The sequence below is a fragment of the Eptatretus burgeri genome, chromosome 4 (genome assembly GCF_056783735.1).
Source record: "Eptatretus burgeri isolate ZD-2024b chromosome 4, Ebu_testis_v1, whole genome shotgun sequence".
NCBI classification, from domain to species: domain Eukaryota; kingdom Metazoa; phylum Chordata; class Myxini; order Myxiniformes; family Myxinidae; genus Eptatretus; species Eptatretus burgeri.
Window position 1 is genome coordinate 45,236,745 of NC_140964.1, and position 9,178 is coordinate 45,245,922.

General features: G+C 44.3%; 1 long non-coding RNA gene across 1 annotated transcript in view; it reads left to right on the forward strand.

Moving 5' to 3' along the window:
- Positions 1-392: 392 nt before the first annotated feature.
- LOC147027943 (uncharacterized) overlaps positions 393-9,178 on the forward strand; it is a 30,211-nt gene continuing 21,425 nt past the window's right edge. The window contains exon 1 of the long non-coding RNA XR_015056905.1: positions 393-598. This is a non-coding gene — a long non-coding RNA (uncharacterized LOC147027943). The remainder of the gene's footprint in view (positions 599-9,178) is intronic.

The window sequence follows — 9,178 nt, forward strand, 5'->3', positions numbered from 1 at the left end:
GCCCCGCTCCCCCCCTCCCACAAACTAATGGGGAGGAGGTGAATCGGGAGCCCCGCCCTGCTCCCCCCCCACAAACTAATGGGGAGGAGGTGAATCGGGAGCCCCGCTCCCCCCCCCACAAACTAATGGGGAGGAGGTGAATCGGGAGCCCCGCCCCGCTCCCCCCCCAACAAACTAATGGGGAGGAGGTGAATCGGGAGCCCCGCCCCCCCCACCGGCTGAGGTGTTCGACGAATTGGACTCGTCCACCCCGACCGACGTTGGAGAGAGGGTGTGTAATCGTGACGTAATTAATCCACCCCCCACCAAACGAGGAAGTGAAAGTGGTTGCTTCCTCTCCTTTACCATCCACTGTACAGGACAGTGTGGACGATATGGAGGTATCTGTTACGGATACCGGGAAAAAAAAAAGGCCAAAAACGGTCAAATGTTGATTCCTTTGATGCGAAGGAGCAGAATAAGGTCCAGATCGTGTCAGGCTCGGTGGACCTCCAAGGGACGTCTCACATTGGAAACCCCTTGGTGGTACCGGAATCGTGTGCGGATGTGGAAACTTCGCTTGCTCCACTGGCCGACTCTGAGTGGGACACAGAGAACGGTGAGGTATCTCAGGATGTTTTAAGTGTTTGTCCTGTGAGCCAAACTTGTTCAGACGAGTTAACAGCTATGACAGTGATGGAGAAATATATGAAGGTTAAAATCTCTGTGAGTTAAATGTCAACCCCTCCCTCACAGATGATGATGTAAGGGTTGTAGAGGACCCCTCCCTCACATGATGATGTAAGGGTTGTAGAGGACCCCTCCCTCACAGATGATGATGTAAGGGTTGTAGAGGGGAAGGACATGGACAAGGCAAATTCAGAGGGGTCTGTAAACAGAGCAGAACTTTCTGTTGAGCCAAAAGTAAGTGTTCCACAAGTAATAGGAGAGGCCAGAGATGAAGCACTTGTTTCAGATGAAACCTCTTCTACCCCACATTTCAGTGCTTCCACCCCCAAAATAGGATGAAGGGGGAAACGACCCAACCTTAGTGTCTCAAGAAAATGTGATTAAATTCCTAGATGATACATTAAGGAAAAGATATGTAAAAAATCAAATATTACTTCCCGAATTTACACGATTTCATTAAAACTGCAAGGAGTATGATTCGTGATCCTTATCAGGTTAACATGTCAGATCCTCAATTCCAAAGGTTAAGGAAATGTGTTACTCAGGCTGGTAAAGAGCTTCAAGAATAACTAACAGAATGGAGATAAAAGTAGCATCCCTGAACATCAATGGAGGCCGCCGTTGTGTGCGTCACCTCCAGGTATTTCAGCTCTTCCAAAATGAAAAAAAAATGATGTGCTAATGCTACAGGAGACTATGCAAATCAGTCTTCTGAGGATGAGTGGTGTAAAATCTTTAAAGGTTGTCTTTTTTTCTGAGTGCGTTTGTTGAGGCCAAGGCTGGTGTGCCAATAGTGTTGCATCCTCGACTCCAGCCTTCGGAGATAACTTGTAAGGAAATTTGCAAAGGTTACTTACTGTCTGTGCAATTTGTCTGTAGTAACCTAAAGATTTGCATGACAAATGTTTACTGTCCTAGTGCTAACTCTGAAAGAGGTGCCTTTCTGTACAAGTTGGCAGAGTTTGTAAGCACCATTGACTTAACCATGTTGTTGTGTCTGGGGGGTGACTACAACTGCACCCTCAACCCACAACTTGATCGGAACACTTATGAGCCTCATCCACCCAGTGCAAGGCCTTTGGCACAGCTCGTCAAAAAGTTTAAACTGGTGGATTAGTGGTGGGTACAAAACCGTAATATCCATTAGTATACATGGGTTTGTGCATCAAGAAATGTTTTGACGATGGCTCGCCTAGACAGATTTTATGTTAATCATGAAATGGTAGACATTTAATTGTTAAGAACTCGTATGTAAGGCCGTCTGGTTTTTCCGATCATCACGTGATTGTTATGGTGTGTGGCTTTCCTCATCATGTCTGTGGAAGTGCATATTGGACTTTTAATTTGAAACTTTTACAAAGTGCACATTTTATAGAAGCTTTTAAAATGGTTTGGGAAAAATGCGAGTCACAAAAGGGTTCATATTTGAACTTAAGACAATGGCGGGACTGCACAAAGTCCCAAATGAAATGTTTTTTGCTAACAATACTGCTCTTACAGCACAAACAACGCTTTTGGTGTTATATCTGCTTTAAAAAACGATATACTTATCTGTGAGCAGAAAGCTGGATTGTCTAGCATGAATGTCCAGCAGTTGTCGGAGAAAAGGACCCTTCTGGCTAAAATGGTGAAAGAGCGGGCGGCCGGTGCATTCGTCCGACTGCGGAACGAAAAAAACCAACTTGACACATCAAACAAAGGGTTCTTCAATTTGGAAAAAACGGTCAAGACCTCTCAACAAATCCATGCTTTGCGCTCTTCTGGTGGTGATTTGTTGACCTCCCAGAGTGATATCAAGCATGAACTGCAAGACTATTTTTCTAAACTCTTCGCAAAAAGAGCTGTGAATGAGGAGAACAGGAATGCGATGCTTGAACAGCTCCCTTCTCTGTCTGAAGACCAACAGCAATTGCTTGAGCCTGGCATTTCTCTTGGAGAACTTACTGCTGCGCTCAGGGATAGCAAGGATGGGAAAGCCCCTGGACGAGACGGCCTTCCGGCTGAATTTTATAAGGCTTTCTGGGACATTCTAGGTCCTACTCTTCTTGAGGTCTTTCAGGAGAGTGTTGAACAAGGTGAATTGCCATTGAGCTGCCGGAGGGCAGTTTTGTGTCTCCTTCCGAAGAAAGGAAACCTGCATGAGACCGCAAATTGGCGGCCTGTGTCACTCCTTAACACGGACTATAAAATATTGTCAAAAGCACTTGCAACCCGTCTAAAGTAAGTCGTCTCTTTCGTGATTGGCACTGATCAATCATACTGTGTTCCAGAACGTTCCATATACGATAATGTTTTTTTGGTGAGAGACTTGATCAGTCTTGGTCGAACTACATCTCCTGGTTTTGGTTTATTACTTTTAGATCAATAAAAAGCTTTTGACAGTGTTAACCATTCTTTTTTGTTTGATGTATGAAGGAGAACAGGGTTTGGGGAAAAATTTATTGCTTATGTTAAGTTATTGTACAAAAATGCATCTTGTCTGCTGAAGGTTAATAATAGTTTTTGTTACCCTTTCCCCTTTCAGCGAGGCATCCGTCAGGGCTGTACGCTATCAGGCATGCTCTACAATCTATCCGTTGAACCTTTATTAGTTTTACTTCGGAACTCAGTGTTAGGAGTCTCTCTTTCACAAAACTCCAAAGTCGTTGTTTCAGCTTATGCTGATGATATTTTTGTTGCTATTGCAATTTCAAAAAGATGTTTCTGAGGTCTCTCCTTGCCTTACCCAGTTTGAGCTTGCTTCTACTGCAAGGGTAAATTGGAAAAAAAAGTGTAGCTTTCTGGGTGGGCCCCATATCGCCTTCCTCGTCCCTGCCTATTTTACCAGGAGGAATACAGTGGAGTAGTGAGGGGTTTAAATATTTAGGCTTATTTCTAGGAATTGAAGCGTATGAACAAAAAAATTGGGAGAACTTCCTGGAAAAAATTAAATTGAAACTGGCAAGGTGGAGAAGATTGTACCAACTTCTCTCGCTTAGGACACGGGTGTCAATCATAAACAACCTGGTGGTTCCATTTATTTGGCATAGAGTTATTCCACTTGAACATCCGAGATACTTGGTCACAGGCATTCAGAGGCTTCCGACTGATTTTTTTCTGGGGTTGCCACCATTGGCTGTGCCCAGACGTGGTCTGCAGACTCCGAAATATGGGTGGTCAAAATCTGATGCATATCCCAAGTCGGATAATGGCATTCTGGATTTCCACGATCAAGCGCCTACTGTACAGTGAGTGTGTTCCTTGGCGACCGCTCACAAATGCCTGTTTGCAGAAAGTGGAAGGTCTGAAATATGACCGTGAACTTTTCCTCATCGACCTGCAACACGTTGACATGTCTCAGCTCCCAGTTTTCATCAGAGCCTTTTGAATGCTTGGCAAGTCCTCGGAGTGCAACGTTTAGAGGTATCATACGATGCCCAAAAGTTTGTACATGAGCCATTAGTTCGGAATCCTTTATTCTCCAGAATTTCAACCTCCAGGTCGTTTATGCATTGTTTCACCAGTGTTGAAATAAACAGAGTGCGAGACCTGTTGCAGCCATCTTTGAATGCCTGGCGACCTGTAAGGTCACTTTCATTAAAAACTGGTGTCCGTTCTGCTCGTATTGTGGAAAATGTCTTGAAAGCAGTAATTCAAATCTTTCATGGACTAAACATCGGGTGGACTGGGGTGGATGAAGTGGTAGACTCACGTCTCTCTTTCCCTGAACTTCAAATTGCCTCAAAAAAAACAAGAGGGTGTATTCTCCTCAAACTTAGAGGAAATTAAGGTGTTTCACATCATGGGGAAAACGGCTATCTACAACATATGTCTGGAAGCATGATGTATACCTTCTTTTACAAAACTGTTGAAAAATCGGTGGAATGAGACCTTACCTGCTGGAGCTTTTTTAACTCCAGTGTGGAACAAAATGTGTAGTTCTCCAACTCTTGGGTGAACTGGAGACCTGAATTGGAGACTAGCACATCAAGCCCTGGTCACACAGACATTACTCCATAAGTGTAATTCTTCTCTTCTAGTTTCTTGTCCTTTTTGTGATTTGATTGAAAATGTTGCCCACGTTTTTATTGAATGTAAGAGATTTGTACCCCTCTTTCTCTTCCTTCAACAGGTTTTCCATAAATTTAATTTTGTTTTTTCCTTTCCAGTCTTTATCTATGGAATCGGGGGTAATTATAAAAGTAAACCAGTCCTCTCGTTTTTGTCTTTTCTATTGGGCATTGCTAAACTGGAAATTTATAAAACCAGGAAAGCAAAACTGAAGGGGGAAAATGCAAATGTGCTTTTGTGCTTTCAAGGTATGGTTTCGGCATGAGTAAAAATGGAGCAGGCTTATCTTTTGAGCCTGGATATTGTGGGTTATCAGTGGTACACTGAGGTTTTGAGTTTCTTTTCGTGAGGAATCTGTTTGTAAAAGTGTAAAGTACTTACACTTACTTTTTGCATATATTTATTATTCTGTGGTGGTTTTGACATGAACAGACACCCTTGTTAACCTCCGCCATCGAAGATGGACGGAGGTTACTGTTTTCACCCCTGTCGTTGTTACTTACGAAATCTAAAGATTTCGTAAGTATATTGATGCCTTCCATTTCTGTTTGTTTGTTTGTTTGTTTGTTTGTTTGTAGGCACGATAACTCGAGAACGGTAGAAGCTACCAATTTCAAATTACACCGCGTGATTCAGGAGGGTGATGGCGAGCGCTGATTAGATTTTGGTCAAAATCGGTCAATGGTCAAGGTCACAGTGAGGTCAAACATAATTCCATAAATTCACGTGGAGAAATGGAGTATTTTTGCTTCGCTCGATGTTACGAGTTCATTTTAACTTCGATTTTAATTTTGTCTTCGGTTTTTGCGATCGCTTAGGACGCTTAAAACTTGGTTGTCGAAATTCTGGTAAAATTCGGATGTTTTAGAGACGTTTTAAGATTGTATAAAAAATATTTCACTCGACGCGTCATGGGTCGTCCCATGATGCAGTGCGCTCGAGCAGACGCGTCGTTGAGTTACGTTAAGGTATAATATAATTGCGTGGAGAAATGGAGATTTTTGCTTCGCTCGATGTTACGATTTTTGATGGTTTGATACAGAATCATCGTAGAAACTTCTGGTTTGCGTCGCTACCTTCTCGAGAGACAGCTTTTATTAGACAAGGTCAGAGGTCAAGTTGACGATTTTGTAAGTACCAATCTATGACTGCTTGTTTGTTTTTTTGTGTGTTTATTTGTCTGTGTGTTTGTGTGTTTGTTTGTAGGCACGATAACTCGAGAACGGAAGTAGCTACCAATGTCAACTTACACCACGTGATTCAGGAGGGTGATGGCTAGTGCTGATTCGATTTTGGTCAAAATCGGTCAAAGGTCAAGGTCACAGTGAGGTCAAACATTCAATTTTGATGGTTTGGTACAGAATCATCGTAGAAACTTCTGGTTTGCATCGCTACCTTCTCGAGAGACAACTTTTATTAGACAAAGTCAGAGGTCAAGTTGACAATTTCGTAAGTACCAGTCTATGACTGCTTGTTTGTTTGTTTGTTTGTGAACAGTATTACGGAAAAACTCCTGGACGGATTTCGACGAAACTTGGTAGGGGGATTAAATATGGTCCAAGGATCATGCCATTAGAATTTGGACTCGGTCTGAAGTCCAATATGGCCGCTATGGTGGCTATTTTGAAAAAATATTTGAATTTTTGTTTTTGCATTTCTACATGTTTTAAGTGATTTCCAACCAAAAAAAAATTTGTTAGAGAAAAAAAAAATTTACACCTTTTTTTTTCAAAAAAATTTCGATTTTTTTTTAAAATTTAATTTAATTTTTTTGCCATTTCTGCATGCGCGTCGATCTAGTTTAGTTTATTCAATCGTGGTTCAGTAGAGTCTGATCCGTTTTGACCAACAATGAATAGGATATCAGGTTCACTTAAGTGACCCAGCAGTATTGGTGGCAGAGGTTTTGCACTCTACCGAGTGCTCCCCCTCGAGTTTGTATTGCTTTTGTTGAATTTATTTTTGCTGTAAAATCGTTTGCATTTGTTTTTATGGAGTGTGCTTTTTCTGGTGTGTTTTGATACTTTTATAATAAAAGCATACAAAAGTCTCCCCCTCTCTCTCTCTCTCTCTCTCTCTCTCTCTCTCTCTCTCTCTCTCTCTCTCTCTCTCTCTCTCTCTCTCTCTCTCTCTCTCTCTGTCTCTGTCTCTGTCTCTCTCTGTCTCTGTCTCTGTCTCTCTCTGTCTCTCTCTGTCTCTCTCTGTCTCTCTCTGTCTCTCTCTGTCTCTCTCTGTCTCTCTCTGTCTCTCTCTGTCTCTCTCTGTCTCTCTCTGTCTCTCTCTGTCTCTCTCTGTCTGTCTCTGTCTCTCTGTCTCTCTCTCTCTCTGTCTCTCTCTTTCTGTCTCTCTCTTTCTGTCTCTCTCTTTCTGTCTCTCTCTTTCTGTCTCTCTCTTTCTGTCTCTGTCTCTCTCTCTGTCTCTCTCGCGCTCTCTCTCTCGCGCTCTCTCTCTCTCTCTCTCGCGCTCTCTATCTCTCTCTCGCTCTCTCTCTCTCTCTCTCTCTCTCTCTCTCTCTCTCTCTCTCTCGCTCTCTTTCTCTCGCGCTCTCTTTCTCTCGCGCTCTCTTTCTCTCGCGCTCTCTTTCTCTCGCGCTCTCTTTCTCTCGCGCTCTCTTTCTCTCGCGCTCTCTTTCTCTCGCGCTCTCTTTCTCTCGCGCTCTCTTTCTCTCGCGCTCTCTTTCTCTCTCTCTCTCGCGCTCTCTCTCTCTCTCGCGCTCTCTCTCTCTCTCTCTCGCTCTCTCTCTCTCCAAACCCTCCTCTCAACTTTCATAACAATCATCTTGAGGAAGATCAGTTATTCAAACTCCTTGGTCTCACCATCAGCCATGATCTTTCTTGGGCAAACCACATTTCAAAGTTGGCCTCCAAAGCGAGCCGCCGACTGGGCATCCTATGTCGTACAATGTCCTTCCTTTCCACACCTGAACTCCTATCCACCGACAAGGCCTTTGTCCGCAGCTTGATGGAGTACTGCTCTCCCTTCTGGGCCGGCTCTCCTGCCTCACATCTTTATCAGCATGATGCCGTGGCAACAAAGGCCTCCAGATTATGGAATCTCCCATGATGAAGCTGAGTCTTTGGGCCGATCACTTCCCCATCACAGACAGGTCGGTGGTCTCTCTGTGTTATATCGCCTCCTTTCTGGCCGTACACCCTCTGCTCTTTTTTTTGTGCTCCCCAAGTTTCTGCAGGGCTCATACGGTTCATCATCAACCCCTTCTGGTGAAACTACCGAAATCCAGGATCATTGCTCACTTCCACTCATTTGTTCCTCTTCCGCCCTCCCCCCCCCCATCTGTGGAACCAACTTCCACATCCTCTTCAATCTCATTCTTCCCTCCAGGTCTTCAAGACAGCTGTCCACCACCATCTCAGATCATCCCCAATCCAAAAACATTCATGATCTTTTCTTCCCTCGTTAACCCCCAACACCACTCACCCAAATCCCTCCTCCTTCCAAATGTCTAGTTTTCTCTCCTGAGGGTTTCCTTCTTTATCCATATTGTCCACCCCAGCATCCTCTACTGCCCCTCATTCTTCCTTACACCCATTGTTTGTCCAAATCTCCCTCTATCATGGCTTTGTACTCTGCTGTTAGTTTTTCCCCCCTCCACTGTTCCTTTTGTGTCTGTCACACACGCACACACACCTGTGCAAAAGAGCCCCTGCCCTTTTTATAAAATGTAGGATTCTCACCCATTTGCTCACGCGGCGATTGAATTGTGGATCCTCCAGCAATTGAGATCCTTTGTTTTTGACCACTTGGGGGTGATATTGGTGCATTTTCACTTCACCATGGCATGCATTTCCTGATGTGACCCTTCCCTTCCCCTCCCCTGCCCAGTTCTCTTTCTCCAACCATTTGCTTCTCCTTTTCAATCGATTCTCCACTCTCTGCATACGTAATATGTCGATGATGTGCTTGTATTTCGATTTTAGGAAGCATCAGGCTTTTTGTCTCGTCACCATCCCACTATCTTCCTGTCAACCCAGTATCTCGATTAATCTACTCTTTATATGCACAACGGCGCAACCTTTGAGATTCCACAATTTCGAGTCATCCCTCGTTCCTTCCAGAGGGGATCTCGTTGCGAGTTCACACGTATTTTGCGGCTAAAAGTCTATTCGCGATTGTTTTTCACACTTGGAATGGGAGACTCACGAGTCTCGGCACGTGTTTCTCATTTGTGGATTTCCCGGCAGAATCGCCACCAGGCTCGGAGCCATGACCTGGCGCTTCCTGTGCTGTTGGCAGGGAAAGCCCCGGAGTCTGCACAATGCAAACCACGTGTCCTGCTGATCTTTTGCACAAAGAAACCCTCACCTCGCTCTGATGCATCGCTCCCTCGACCCCTTCCCCCACCCCCCCCCCCCCCACAATGGCATGTGCTCTGTTTGATGCAAATCCTTGCAGGGCTGAAATGGACACTGTTTGTTTTCTCATTGGTGGTGTATTGTGA